The 16,127-nt window shown below is 41.4% G+C and overlaps 1 protein-coding gene across 3 annotated transcripts in view; it reads right to left on the bottom strand.

Annotated features, from left to right (window-relative positions):
* LOC115106007 (zinc finger protein 462-like) overlaps positions 1-15,064 on the bottom strand; it is a 72,319-nt gene extending 57,255 nt beyond the window's left edge. For 2 of the 3 annotated variants that reach the window (XM_029628570.2, XM_029628571.2), the window contains exon 1: positions 14,893-15,064. The gene's annotated coding sequence lies outside the window, so the exon portion shown is untranslated. The remainder of the gene's footprint in view (positions 1-14,892) is intronic. The other variant, XM_029628572.2, reaches the window with a different exon arrangement.
* Between the last annotated feature and the right edge of the window lie 1,063 nt (positions 15,065-16,127).

Genomic DNA, 16,127 nt, shown 5'->3' with positions numbered 1-16,127 from the left:
TTTCTAAAGGACTTGCTTGCAGTTCCTACCGCTTCCACTGGATGTCACCAGTCTTTAGAAATTGTTTGAGGTTATTCCTTTGTGTAATGAAGAAGTACGGCCATCTTGAACGAGGGTCACTGCATGTGTACTGTTTGATAGAGGCACATGACCAGAAAGCATGCGTCAGTTTGTTTTCTTCCTGTATTGAACACAGATCATCCCGTCTTCAATTTTATCGATTATTTACTTTTTTTAAATACCTAAAGTTGTATTACAAAAGTAGTTTGAAATGTTTGGCAAAGTTTACAGGTAACTTTTGAGATATTTTGTAGTCAAGTTGCGCAAGTTGGAACCAGTGTTTTTCTGGATCAAACGTGCCAAATAAATGGACATTTTGGATACATATGGACGGAATTAATCGAACAAAAGGACCATTTGTGATGTTTATGGGACATATTGGAGTGCCAACAGAAGAAGCTCATCAAAGGTAAGGCATGATTTATATTTTATTTCTGCGTTTTGTGTCGCGCCTGCAGGGTTGAAATATGTTTTCTCTCTTTTGTTTATGGAGGTGCTATCCTCAGATAATAGCATTGTTTGCTTTCACCGAAAAGCCTTTTTGAAATCTGACATGTTGGCTGGATTCACAACACGTGTAGCTTTAATTTGGTATCTTACATGTGTGATTTCATGAAAGTTAGATTTTTATAGGAATTTATTTCAATTTGGCGCTCTGCATTTTCTCTGGCTTTTGGCCAAGTGGGATGCTACCGTCCCACATATCCCACAGAGGTTAAGTACTGCAGCGAATCTCCTCCTCATGGACTGCACCAGACTTGCCAGTTCTTGCTGTGAGATGTTACCCCACTCTTCCACTAAGGCACCTGCAAGTTCCCAGACATTTCTGGGGGGAATGGCCCTAGCCCTCACCCTCCGATCCAACAGGTTCCAGACGTACTCAATGGGGTTGAGATCTGGGCTCTTGCTGGCCATGGCAGAACACTGATATTCCTGTCTTGCAGGAAATCAGCCATACTGCTCGTGGTAGCATTGTCATGCTGGAGGGCCATGTCAGGATGAGCCTGCAGGATGGGTATCACATGAGGGAGGAGGATGTCTTTCCTGTAACGCACAGCGTTGAGATTGCCTGCAATGACAACAAGCTCAGTCCGATGATGCTGTGACACACCGCCCCAGACCATGACGGACCCTCCACCTCCAAATCGATCCCGCTCCAGAGTACAGGCCTCGGTATAACGCTCATTCCTTCTACGGTAAACGCAAATCCTACCATCACACCTGGTGAGACAAAACCACGACTTGTCACCGAAGAGCACTTTTTGCCAGTCCTGTCTGGTCCAGCGATGGTGGGTTTATTCCCATGGGTGATGTTGTTGCCGGTGATACACCAGGAACGTACAACAGGCCTACAAGTCCAGCCTCTCTCAGCCTATTGCGGAAAGTCTGACCACTGATGGAGGGATTGTACGTTCCTGGTGTAACTCGGGCAGTTGTTGTTGCCGTCTTGTATCTGTCCCGCAGGTGTGATGTTCGGATGTACCGATCCTGTGCAGGTGTTGTTACACGTGGTCTGCCACTGCAAGGACGATCAGCTGTCCTCCTGTCTGCCTGTAGCGCTGTCTTAGGCATCTCACAGTACGAACATTGCAATTGATTTCCCTGGCCACAGCTGCAGTCCTCATGCCTCCTTGCAGCATGCCTAAGGCACGTTCACGCAGATGACCAGGGACCCTGTGAATCTTTCATTTGGTGTTTTCCAGAGTCAGTAGAACGGCTTCTTTAGTGTCCTAAGTTTTCATAACTGACCTTAATCGCCTACCGTCTCTAAGCTGTTAATGTCTTAACGACCGTTCCACAGGTGCGTGTTCATGAATTATTTATGGTTCATTGAACAAGCATGGGAAACAGTGATTAAACCCTTTACAATGAAGATATGTGAAGTTATTTTGATTTTTACAAATGATCTTTGAAAGACAGGGTCCTGAAAAAGGGATGTTTCTTTTTTGCTGAATTTGTTAAATTGTCTTTAAATTTCACAACATTTTAGGCCCCACAGGCTGTCCTAAGATATGACATGAAAGTGAATTCTGACAAAGGCCCTTACTTGACTCTAAAATGTTGTATTCTATACCCATTTGAAGATAAACAAGTTATTCATGTGTTTGATAAGATTAAAGACTCCCTCTTGGGACCCAATTTAAATTTTAGGGGACCCCACATGGGTCCCGGATCCCAAGTTTGGGAACCACTGTACTAATAACTTCTCTCCCTGCTTGCTACAATTTTTCCTCTCTTTGTGTATCTCCTTTGCCTTCTTCATTGCAGCCTGACTCACCACTGTCTGTCTCACTGCTCTCTATAAAGAAAAGGTATTTTGTTATGAGAACTTATAGTTGTCCATTTTTTGACTATAGCTAGCTTAATTTCAGTCAACTGCTCCTGCTGAGGTCAAGCTCCGTTCAACATTAGCTTCTAACGTCATCCTTTTAGCCAGCTAGTTATAGCTAGCTACCTGGCTAACAGCCAGAGCCCTTGAGCTAGCTAGCTAGCTAGACATCTGACTGAAATATCTACTTACAAAAGGGAAGTGTGTTTCACGGCAGAGGTCGAGAGATGTTAAAATAATTCCCACTGTCAGCGGTGTCTCTGCTACTTGCCACTGATCTGGGCTGAGGTAGTTTGTTTCACCTCTCGGCCTATGTCGTGTGCGGAATTTCCCGTTGGACAGAGTGAAGAGTGAATGTGCTGCTAACAAGGCAAATCCAGGGGGAGCAGGCAAACATAACGAGCATTCATGATTCAACTCGTTCGCAGAGGTCGGCACGATTATAACTCAGATCAAGAAGCCTTCTGGGCGTTGATCAACGTTGGGAATGCAATAATATTTGGGTAAACGATAATCAACTAAATAAAAAGGTGAGTAAATGCTATTTCACAAATAAAAAGCTGTGTAAACAGTGTTTACCCTCCACTACATCCCTGGTTGAATCTGGAAAAAAACATTCATAAATGTCAATATCCTGCCAGGCAAAATTGAATCTACATTTGACTGGAATTTTAGCTATCGATGTGATGTTTGGAGCGCGCCTAATCAGTCAGTTCTGTACCTACCTGGCTGAGTGGCAGTGTGGGTGGAATGAGCAAGCTCGCCTGGAAACCAGAGTGCGAAACACGTGAGGACATCTGCTTTACAAGACCAATACATTTCTACTATTTTTCATATTAACATATGTGATAATTTTCTGTTCTCTCTTTTTAATTCAAGTACTTTTAAAGTACCAACTTGAGAAAATGTCTGATTTTCAAGGTATTCCAGTACTTGAATTTCAGAGTTCCAAATTCAACTACATCAAGCAACTTGTGCGAACCCTTTTTGAAACAAAATACTTACCCGAAGAAGAAAAAAACATAATATACACAAATTGTTCTCCTATATCCATTTATCAATATTCCACATTTCTGTGGATTAGCCAGTACACGGTTCACAACGGTGAGGAAAACAATTACTGTTTATTCTATTCCCTCTGTTCTATTCACTCATCGTCATAAGAGGACAAACCTTCCTTAAAGGATTTGATCATGTGGCTCTGCTCATTGGAGGGAGTGTCTGAAAACACACAGACATGAAGCATTGATTCCACCTGGCTGATCGATGAGGCAGCCGGCCCTATTATTATATTCAAAACAGGGGAAATATTCAGTAGAAAAAGCACCATGTCGTTCAACATATATCAACTAGGGTGTGTCCAAAATGGCACCCTATTCCCTATGTAGTGCACTAAACTGACCAGTAGTGCCCTATAGGGAATAGTATGCCATTACAGACACAGCACTGCTGGTATCATGGGCCATATGAGGTAACATCAGCCAGACATAGTCATCTCCCAGTGAATCTCTCTCTACCCGGTGGGGCAGCTGCTAGTTGTGGTGGAGGTGACATAGTTTCGAGTATGAGATGTCTCCTCTAGTCTGAACCGTGGTGACATAAATGAACCATTTAGTGATTCATCTATTAAAAGGACTTGCTAAATGTTAAAACCACCGTTTGGCTGGATGATAAATCAATCAACCACTATGGATAGATCAGGATCATCAGAATTCAATATCATTTTCTAAATGAGTTGCAAAGTGTTTTCTTATTATGATGCCTTGGCTTGAAACATTACTAAATTAGATGATTGTATATTACAGTAATCTTCTCCACCACCAACACCACCATAATGGCTTTTATTTTAGATGAAATGTGTTCCAGGAAGCATATGGCATATGGAGCTGAACTAGGTCAACCATTAACGAACTAACACGAAGCTTCTCAGACAGAGAACACCCAACTGAAGCCCCGCTTCTAATCTACACGGGTAGATATTTCACTGTTTGACTGACCTTAGCTAATGTATGAATGGGCCCTAGTTAATAAGGGTGCACTATAAAGGGAATAGGGCGCCATTTCACATACACGCCTATGTTTATGGAGCAACAGCTCTCCGTCCCCAGAAATATTTATCTTCAATCTTCTTGTTCAACAACATTTGAATGGATCTTGGAGTAATAACAAACAAATCAATTTACCGCCAGTCAGCCTCAGATGACAGATGGTTACCTGACGTCACCCGAGCTAGCTAACGCTCATCTAGCATTATTACTTAATATCACCACATCGCTTTCTTCTTCTTTACGGGGCCAGCCAAGCCTACTGCCTGCCTGCCGACCAAACTATTTCCCATTTTGTCTTTCCATCAAAGCCATCAAAGAGCACATCATGGCACAGTACAACCTTGCTCCGAGGATAGCGTAGCCTTTGTCTCTTATAGAAAGCTTCTATTGTTGCTCCACTGATTCTAAAAAGGGTGGTTGTGACAGAGCACTCAAGAGCAATGGCCCCTCTTGCACAAGCAGGAGATAATGGCCCCTCTTGCACAAGCAGGAGACAATGGCCCCTCTTGCACAAGCAGGAGACAATGGAACTGCAGATCAAGAAGAATGTTCTCCCATAGCTGTCCCTCTAATGTCATCTAGCAAGCTGGGTATTTCCTCATGTTAGAAAGCATCACAAACATGGCTGATACGATCTAATCATATACAATGTGCTAGTTTAATATTCTGCTAACATTAACATTTCCTGAAGCAAAAGTACAGTTGGCTTTCAAAAAGAAAGGAGAACCAAGGAACTATTCATATAATGAAATGGCCTTCGTCAGGGAGTACCTTATACAAGAGGTTACATTCAATAACAAACATTTCTGGATTAATCAAAAGTGCAGCCATTATTATTTCACCATCTGACTGTGTGACCTTCAAACCTTCAAACCGAAAGGAAAAGCAATCAACAAAAGCAACAAAACATAGCCTATTAAATCCTTAAAACCATTTAGGTTTGGTTTGAAGGCAGCTAAGCTAGATAAGTCTCAGCACTCTGGATCCTTCTTGCCATGCATGGCTATGGTTCAATGTCTAATCAGAATATTGCTCAACCTGCTTTAACAGAGTCACCTCACTTGGCTGGCTGCTCCCTCTGGCCTGACAGAATTATCTTCTGCATCACAGAGAGACCAGCAGAGCAGAGATTGGGTGAACAGAGCTAGCTACGCAGACACAGAGAACTCCATTTCATAGAGCACCCACTGCAGAGCAAAACAGAGAGAATCAGTGGCTCAGTGGCATTGGACGGTCATCCACCATTTTGTGATCCTCAAGGTCTGCATGGGCAACCCAGTCCCCCTCCCTGCCCTGCCTGCCTATACCCTGCTATCTTGTTACACAGATGGGACTGTTTAGCTAGGAGCACAGACCTGGACCAGTTTCTTTTCTCGATTTCTACTGCCAGAGAAAGGGGAAGTGAAATGTTCTCTCTGCTCGGTGGTTGCCTTGTCACCACAAGGTCTTCTTCAGAAGACAGGTAGACAGAAGAGATTTGAGGATCACAGTTCAGCCACCACCAAATATGGAACTTAATCTCCCTTTGAGATAGCAGTCATGCTGTAGGTTAACCAAGGTTTCCAGAGAAGGCCGTGAGAAGGGTTTACTGATAACACGATGAAACACAAACATACATTTGCAGTGCTTTCAAATTTAGGTAATTGGGTTTTATTTCTGATAAAACCACACAACTCAGGCTTTTAGGCTCACAGCAATAAGGTTAATTAAATATGCCATCCCCAAAAAGTATTAAGTGCACAAACTAATTGCAAGCCTTCAGCACAATTATTTAAAAAAACATTATTTATTTTTTAAATCGGTGGAGGTACTTCTCACTTGGTGTCTCTGCCCTTTGGGTTAGAGTATTCTCCATGGTCTGAGCTGATACATGTACCTTAGCAACTTCTCCAATGACGCAAACCTCACTTCTCTTTGATATTGCTCCTGCTCAAAACACCTGGTCTAGAGTGTTAAATCGCAAGGTAAAACATTCTGAATACATACAGGCTCAGGTAAGCACCGTCAATGTGTCACTGTGTCAAATTATACAGCCTATTTTGTTCAAATGCCATTCATGTCATTTAATCCCTGAGGCCATATCACAGTTTTATATTTTTACATTTTAGTAATTTAGCAGATGCTCTTATCCAGTGTGATTTACAGTAGTGAGTGCATACATTTTCATACTTTTTTCAAACTGCATCACAGTGCTTGGCTTGGCATCGTGTCAAGAGTTTCATCATAATTTTTTATTAACACACTTACTGGCTACATTAGTTGCTAGAAATGCATTAATAGTAAAGGAAATCTGTGTAGTATTGAGAAGAAGAAAAAACATACTGCAAAGGCCTCAAGAAGCAATCATTCAGCATTCATTCATCAATCAATCATTCATCAATCATTCAGCAATCATTCAGCATTCATTCAGCATTTATTCATCAATCAATCATTCATCAATCATTCAGCATTCATTCATCAATCATTCAGCATTTATTCATCAATCAATCATTCATCAATCATTCAGCATTCATTCAGCATTTATTCATCAATCAATCATTCATCAATCATTCAGCAATCATTCAGCATTCATTCAGCATTTATTCATCAATCAATCATTCATCAATCATTCAGCAATCATTCAGCATTCATTCAGCATTTATTCATCAATCAATCATTCATCAATCATTCAGCATTCATTCAGCATTCATTCAGCATTTATTCATCAATCAATCATTCATCAATCATTCAGCATTCATTCATCAATCATTCAGCATTTATTCATCAATCATTCAGCATTCATTCATCAATCATTCAGCATTGATTCATCAATCAATCATCAATCATTCATCAATCATTCAACATTTATTCATCAATCAATCATTCATCAATCAATCATCAATCATTCAGCATTTATTCATCAATCAATCATTCATCAATCATTCAGCATTCATTCAGCAATCATTCAGCATTCATTCAGCATTCATTCATCAATCATTCCGCATTTATTCATCAATCATTCAGCATTCATTCAGCAATCATTCAGCGACCATTCAGCAATCATTCATCATCAGAGGCACAGCCAATATGAAACAATAATAATATCCGCCTCCCACACTAACAGTTAAACCACCACATAATTAAACAGTCATCTCACACTATTTGACATTTCCATTATCTTACCCAGCTGACTGCTGCTCGCCATTCACAAGGCAGTGGAAATAATCAGAACAATGACTAATCCAGAGATCTCAATCAAAAATCAATCAAAATGGTCTGATTGTCGAAAGTTCTCTCAAGGTCAATTACAAAGCCAAAAAGTTTTGCATAAATACAAACAAGTTGAACCACATTTACTATGTGCCCATTAAGAAATTATTGAGTTCTTTACTACTAGTAAACACTGTAATGATATCTTACATAAATTAGGTTCTTAGATGTAGTGACCAGCGGATAGGAAAGCCACAAGCCCAGAACGTCTGTTTGAAGCAAAACTCAAGCAAACCCAAACTCAAAACTCAAGCAAAACGCAAGCTGTGGCTCTGTTTTGAAAACGTCTTGGATTGTATTTCCCAAAGGGAATGTGCTGGGTCACGGATGAATACGTAGAGTTAAAGAAAGAAAACTGAAGAAGGATGTCCAAGGACATTCTTGGAGAATAACCAGGAAGTGTTTTTCCACAAAGACAATAAGGCCAACTTCAGCAAACCATGATGCATTCAGCATTCCACTACACAACCAAGCAATCCATAACCCATCTCTGTTTGACTTTGGCACCATTTCCCAAAGTTAGGCCAACAGAGCCGACCTGCCAATGCTATGTGTCCAATTCAAAATAGATTTGAGGCACATGGATTTCTCCCCTGAGAGGTCACACATTGCAGGCCTACAGAAAGCATGACTATTATTGGTCACTGATGACAGAAACCCACATAGGTGTGAAACAAAGGCTGTGAATAGGTTGTAACACGGTTGTAACAGGATTAGCCTACTACAAGATTACATCAGTTCTCTCTCTTTCCACACATTGGGGGTTGTCCACTACGTTCAGTGCTTTCATCTCCAGAATCAAACCATTTCATAAGAACGTGGTTTTTCTACCTTGCTTCAGTGACGGTCATCATACTGGGCGTCCTCTATTGTTATATCTATATCTATATCTAAGTTCAAAGCTCTGTAAATAATGTGTCCTAATCTTTTTCTCTTCATATTTGGAATATATTCTGCTCAATTTAAAGATAAACGAGAGCATGACTGATCTTAAAACATTATTTCTCTTTATGAGGTGTAAGCAAAATTTGTCATAGTGACGTTCTTTGTGGAAGTCTTCCAAAACATTCAGCATTACTGTCGTCTTCCTTTACCTGACATAGCAGATACCAGTTACAGGGTGAAGGTGGGGTTACAAGCTGGTAGGTCTTGAAGTGAACGAAGAAAGACAGTGCACAGAGATACAGATCCCACTGGTGGAAACAGGGAAGCCTAACAGAAGTATTACTTTCTAGATGTGACATTTTGGAACAGTTTTGAAACGGTTTCCGCTGTGTGCTAGTCTCTCCTACTTGTATAGAAGTATCTTAAGGTCCCTCTTCAGGTGAGCCAAACCACCCTCTTGAAGAGCAACACAAGACCCATTAATATTAACTTACCAGCGAGACCTCCTTCCCAACTCCTTAAATATTTAATCAGCCTTGGACAGCTTCATTGCTCTGTAGGCTGAGGCCAGTGGATCCCCTTTACAAGACCACTCCTGTTCCCTCTCAAAGAGGGCCTTGTCCCCTGCCACTAGACTGCCTCACAAACTGGCGTCTCCAAAGAATTCACCATTTTTCCACCGCAGCTCAGCTCGACTCGGCTGACAGAGTTGGTTTACTGTGTCTCGTTTGAGAAACTTATGAAGCATTGTGGATGAGACTGATCGGACTTGCTAACCTATGGGCTAAGCCTATATCGGTCTGATTAAATATGGTTTACTAGATATCTTAAAGGCACATAAAGGCACATAGAGCTTCTTAAATTCAGTTCAAAATAGTCCTAGATGTCCACAGAGACTGCATGCATGTGCAACGATGCCTCATGTCTCATGATCGACACTGTGTCTGTTTTAAAACAACATGTATTTAACTAGGCAAGTCAGTTAAGAACAAATTCTTAACTTTGTGTGCCTCATCGCTTCAAAAAATATAAATATAAGTGCACCCTGTCACATACTGAGCAGTAAAAAGAAATATCATCAGTATATAGTGTAAGATGTTTCTACAGATCAACTACAGATCAAACAAGGAAGCTCCTTACACAGGCTGACCTTACTAGGGATGTACCCCTGGCACTAACATCTTATGTAATATAAAGTCAATATTATAAAATATTAAAAAACAGTTAAGTAATGTTATTTCATAACCCCTTCCAAAGTTGGTATACAGATAGAGAGAAGATGCCATTTGTGAACCATGACAACAGTAACCAGAATGTCACTTCCACAAGAAAATCACTTCCTTTGACAGTTTAATTTATTCTACCATGATCTGTGCTCTTGTACCTAAATACAAAATAAAGCCAAGAAGAACTATAATGTGGGTTAGGTTTGATTTACACGCAAGCTAATCAGAAAGCAGCTGTGTTTTGCGGTGGCAAAAGAAAAACACTCAAAATATCCAATATTGACAGAAAGGGAGCCATTCTGAAATAGGGCCATAGCATGAACTACTAAAAGAAAGTGTGTTCACCGTTGCAGTAGGCTAGGCCCTACATCTTATGAGCCAATGCATCATGTCAAGAAAGCACTCACTGGGCCATTTCAATTGGCTTTTGTGCCTCTCTCTCTCGTCCCTGCCACGGCCCCAGGTATCTACACTAGAGTGCATCACTCTGCCACTCTGCCCGAGCTCCACTTCATTCTTCCTATATGTCCAAACCGTCACTGAACTAAGAGGTCACATTCATTCTGTTGTCTAATTCTTCCCCTTTTCTTCAGAAGACTGAAATACCTCGCTAAAATCCTGTTATGAAATGTTTATAAAAGTGTCTCTTATGATTATAAGAACTTGACTAATGTTCACAACAGTAAATCCCTTACAACAGAATGGGTATAAAACATTAAATTATATATAATTGTATTTGTCACATTCGTCGACTACAACAAAGTGTAGTTGTAGTCGGCGCATGTGAAATGCTTACTTATTAGCCCTTACCCAAAAAATGCAGAGTTAAAAAGTAAGAAAAATGTGCAAAAAATGTCAAAAGGAAATAGTAACACAATAAAATAACAATAAGGAGATTATAGACATAGAGTAGCGGTACCGAATCAGTGTGCAGGGGTACGAGGTAGTTGAAGTCATTCAGATTATATGTACATGTCGTTAGGAGTCAAAGAGACTCGGCAATCAGGATAGATAATAAACAGAGTAGCAGCACAGTATGTGAAGAGTGTGAAGCGTGTGTATGTGTGGAGTGCCTGTGTGTGGTGTCAATATTCATGTTTGTGTGTGTTAGCGTATGTAGTGTTTGTATGTGTGTGTTGGGGTGTCAGTGTAGTATGTGTGAGTGTGTCGGTAGAGTCCAGTGAGTGTGCATAGAGCCAGTGCATAGAGCCAATTGTTTTCTATGGGATACCCTTATTATTAGGAACCTGGTTGCGGTTCCAATGGCTTCCACTAGATGTCAACAGTCTTTAGAAATTGTTCGATGTTTTTCTTTTGAGAAATTAAGAAGTAGTCCTATTTATTGTAAGTGTCATTCCAGGTGGACTGTTTTGGCGCACGTAAACTGGAGCGCGCTTCACGTTGTTTTTATCCGGTATTAGAAACAGTTCATTCCGTCTTAAATTTGATAGATTATTTACATTTTAGGGTACCGGAGGTTGGATTAGGAACGTTGTTTGAAATGTTTGGACCAAGTTTACAGGTAACTTATTAGATACTTTGTAGGCATGTTGGGCAAGTTGAAACTGGTGTATTTCTGAATCAAACGCGCCAAATAAATTGACATTTTTGGGACATTATCGAACAAAAGGACCATTTGTGATGTTTCTGGTACATTTTAGAGTGCCAACAGAAGAAGATCTTCAAAAGGTAAGACATTAATTATATTGCTATTTCTGACTTTTGTGGCGCACCTGCCTGGTTGAAATATGATTTTCATGTGTTTGTATGCGGGGCGCTGTCCTCAGATAACCGCATGATTTGCTTTCGCTGTAAAGCATTTTTTAAATCTGACAGCGGCTGGATTAACAAGAAGTTAAGCTTTATTTTGATGTATAACACTTATATTTTCAAGAAGGTTAAATATTTGAATTACGTATTTTTGAATTTCGTGCTCTGCTTACCGTCCCACCTGCCCATAAGAAGTTAAATGGTGTTAGTCACATTGGCTACAGAGAGCGTGATCAGGAACAACTGGTGCTCTTGTGCATGGTTCAGTGTTGCTAGCCTCGAAGCAAACATAGAAAGCATTTAGCTTGTCTGGTAGGCTCGCGTCACTTGGCAGTTTGCGGCTTTGTAATCCGTGATAGTTTGCAATCCCTGCCACATCGGCTTCAGAGCCGGTGTAGTAGGATTCAATTTTAGTCCTGTATTGACGCTTAGCCTGTTTGATGGTTCGTCGGAGGGCATAGCGGGATTTCTTACAAGCGTCCGGATTAGTGTCCCGCTCCTTGAAAGTGGCAGCTCTAGCCTTTAGCTCAGTTCAAATGTTGCCTGTAATCCATGGCTTCTGGTGGAGATACGTACGGTCACTGTGGGGACGACGTCGTCGATGCACTTATTAATGAAGCCGGTGAATGATGTGGTAAACCCTTCAATGTCTTTGGATGCATCCCTGAACATATTGGAGTCTGTACTAGTGAAACAGTCCTGTAGTTTAACATCTGCTTCAGTGGACCACTTCCGTATTAAGCGCGTCTCTGGTACTTCCTGTTTGCCAATTTGCTTGTATGCAGGAATCAGAGTTATGGTCAGATTTGGCAAATGGAGGTCGAGGGAGAGCCTTGTATGCGTCTCTGTGTGTGGAGTATAGATGATCTAGGTTCATATCAATATTTGTATAGGAGTAAAAGTCGCCTTGTTTAATTTGGAAAGACTGCGGTGCTTTTGGTGGCTTAATCCTTCCTACAGCAGGGCACAAATATTTAAACATAAACACGGTAATAGCCTAATGCATTGTCAGTCAGTGCAATGAGGAAGTAGACTAAATATTTGTGCATTAATGCTGAAGAAAAACAAAACTACTTTGATAAGCAAATGCACTTTAAACCCCAGAGTGTCAAAACACAACTTCTGGAGGTCTTGGACAATCCATCAGAATTGGGCTACTGTGTAATGCTGGAGATCTGCTAACTTCATCCAGACTGGTTGAGACTAAAAATAGCCTAGACATGAGGTTCACAGAGATGTTCTATCAGTGATCAATTGTGATCATAGCATAATATGTAGGCTATAATGCAGCTAACTTGGGTCGTAAGTATCCTTCTTCAAGGTGGAAGCTATTTGCGTTGTACAGGAATGACTGATCTGTAAAAGATCAAGACTACAGCATGACTTCCCAGCAAATACCTAAATCTGCCCTGCTCTGAAGCCATCTAGCCTACATATTTTCAGTCCAAACATCCCAGCTAGCTCCTCCTTGAGAACCTGTTTCCCTTGACATGTGAGACTGAGACTAGCGCCACCATTTTGATTGCCTCCTAGCCCACAGTTGTCGCAGAGTGTATAGTTCAGTCTCCTTGTCAGCAAGATTTCCCCGTGGCCAGAGTGAGTGAGTCTGCAGGAGAGTCAGGCACACATTGCCTTCTCTTGACTGAGTGAATGACAAGGAATGCCATTCCTTCAGCCATACGGTACACACCAGTTAAACTGAGGTTGAGGAGAACTAGATGTATTGTACATGCTGAGAACATAAGTACATAAATAACAAACGACTATTCAAACTCTAAATCTCAAAACAATGTGAAATAAAACATGTAAATTGTTAATTTCACTTTTTGGATAGCTCTATCTATCTAATTTACTGTAGCCTAAATTGACGAATAGCCATATGGCATAGCCTGCATGGTGAGACGGTTGAAGTGTAGCAAACAGCTTTTGAAAGTTATCTACTTTACTCTCAAGAACTTTGTAAGACTGCACTCCTCTGTGTGTGTGTGTGTGTGTGTGTGTACTGTTTGGGGACCACCACTTTGTAGAGCATGAACAACCCGCAGCTACAACCAGTACATTATTAAGCATTAAAATTCCCATCTCATCCATGTGTGTTTGCTACTGTCCTTCTCTCACCAGCACATTGACAGCTCCAAACCATCACAGACTAGACCTACCACTGGGACCCATAATAACACTCCTAACGTACTCTACATTTACCCCTAAACTCAATGACAATCATAGAACAGGTGGAAAGGAAATTAATCAAATTAATCCAAAATAGAATATAATCTTCTCCTTGACTTGTTCTCATAAATCACTATAAATAAAACTAACAATACTTGGAGGTATCCATAAAGACCTCCAAACTATAGCTACATTAACCCTGTAACAACCCAGAATTGGCTGCTGTACAGGAGAAGAAAGTCAACCTTTGTTCTTCCGTGAAGGCTCCTGTCTGACTCCAGGCTCTCCTCTGAGACTCATCTGCCTTCCTCCATTTTATGGTGAAGCCCCAATGACATACCTGACTTCAGAGCCTTGGCTGACAGCATAACATCCAACACAGTTCTGCTTAACAGTTCTGTTTACAGCGACACATCAGACTCAGAATACGTTTAAAAAAGAAGTCAAACTGATCATACGGATATTTCATCCAAGAAACTCGTAGCTAGATAGTTCCAATCATATGGAGAACCATATTAAATCCACATCAGATTAGATTGTAATTGGAGGAATAAACCATCGGCAGCATAACATTGTGGACATGGAGTGTCTGGACGTGTACCAGCGGCTATGCCAACCAGACTGTCGCTAATGGAGGCTGGGCTCTCTCTTTCTGCTCTGGCTGGGAGTGGGAGAGGAGGTAGAGCAGTCCGTGCAATGGCTTCTCCTTGGAGCAATCGCACAACACAGCCGGGGGACCGACAGCTAAATCTCCTGACTCTTCAGACCTAGCGCAGCCTCGGCTTTCTTATTTCCTCCTTATCCAGTTTGACAAGAACACGAACGATAGATAGCTAGATAGCTACACGAATGGAAGGTTGGTGGAATATTGGTAGAAGAAGCTAGTTGACTTTGACTACCATGGTTTCCAGCGCCAGCCAGTTCGAGCATTCGTTTGTCCACTCGTTAATTCACGCTCGCCCAGGCTGGCTCAAGCAAGTCACCACGTCTGGTGTTACACTAACTAAGAAAGGAGATAAGCTCTTTCCAGGTCATTCACGAGGCGCTCTCTCTGTCTCCAAATTATTCCATCTATCAAACAACGACGTACTCGTGAACCATGAACCCAAACGAGCAGTGATCTTGAACAAACTGGCACATTTTATTATACACTCACAGTTACGTCTTCTTCTGGTGGAGAAGCGATCTTCTACATAAAAGTTGTCCTGTATTTCATGCGTTCGCCCGGTCTAATGGATGAACGCCATGTTTCCTGCTTCTCCTTTGCTGCAGCTGCAGATGACCTGAGATCCGCCTGTCTCTGAATAATGAGCAACCACAGAGACAAGGAAGACAATCTGCAAAGCAGGCAACACAAAGAAGTTTTGGAGACTAGCAAGCACCAGAGGGTGCACAAGAGTTTGCGATGAGACGACAGGAAAGGAGCAGCAGCAGGATGATGGTCAAAGTGTGTATCCTCTGAGCAACTCATCACAACGTGTGTATCCTCTGAGCAACTCGTCACAACGCGTGTATCCTCTGAGCAACTCATCCTTCACCGAGTCAAATTAAACCCCAGTCTCAGGCAGCCACGAATGGGCGTCGTTAACATCCCGAGAGGGAATCTAGTGCATGAATATAGAAGTTATATCCATATGCACACGTCATGAGGGTTATCAACAGTTCACAGACTGAAACTGGGTAATGATGCTGTATACTGTATCCCACATCCAACCTGACAGACAGGCAGGCAGACAGACAGCCAGACAGACTAGATTAGACAGACAGACATACTAGATTAGGCAGACAGACAGACTAGATTAGGCAGACAGACAAGCAGACAGAAAATAACAGAATTGAAGAGACTATAATAGAACAATGTAGTATAGAATAGAATAGCATATTGGCTTCCACACCACCCTTGTCTCCCATTGTGTAATAAAGTGCATGTGTATATGTTATAAATAGATTCAGGACACATTTTAAAAAAATCACAGTAGCTTAAATATGACTAATAAAGTCCATGATGATCCACTTGGCTGCTGTAGTCAATGTTGCTCTTCCATCAAGATGCTAACCAAGGGGAAACAAATAGGGGCGGCAGGGTAGCCTAGTGGTTAGAGCGTTGGACTAGTAAATTCATATCCCCGAGCTGACAAGGTACAAAATCTGTCGTTCTGCCCCTGACCAGGCAGATCAGGGACCCACTGTTCATAGGCAGTCATTGAAAATAAGAATTTGTTCTCAACTGACTTGCCTAGTTAAATAAAGGTAAAAAAATAGGACATCCTGTTTTGATCCTGTATTGGTGGAGTGTGTGAGAGAGAGAAGAATGAACTACCTCTCAAAATAGAAGGAGTTAAACATTTCCTGATGAGTTACAACATCACGTTCTAAGTTCTGCCAGAGCCC

Source organism: Oncorhynchus nerka, linkage group LG22 (genome assembly GCF_034236695.1).
Source record: "Oncorhynchus nerka isolate Pitt River linkage group LG22, Oner_Uvic_2.0, whole genome shotgun sequence".
NCBI lineage: Eukaryota > Metazoa > Chordata > Actinopteri > Salmoniformes > Salmonidae > Oncorhynchus > Oncorhynchus nerka.
Note: the sequence above shows the minus strand (reverse complement) of the source record. Positions and strands in the feature narration are given on the sequence as shown.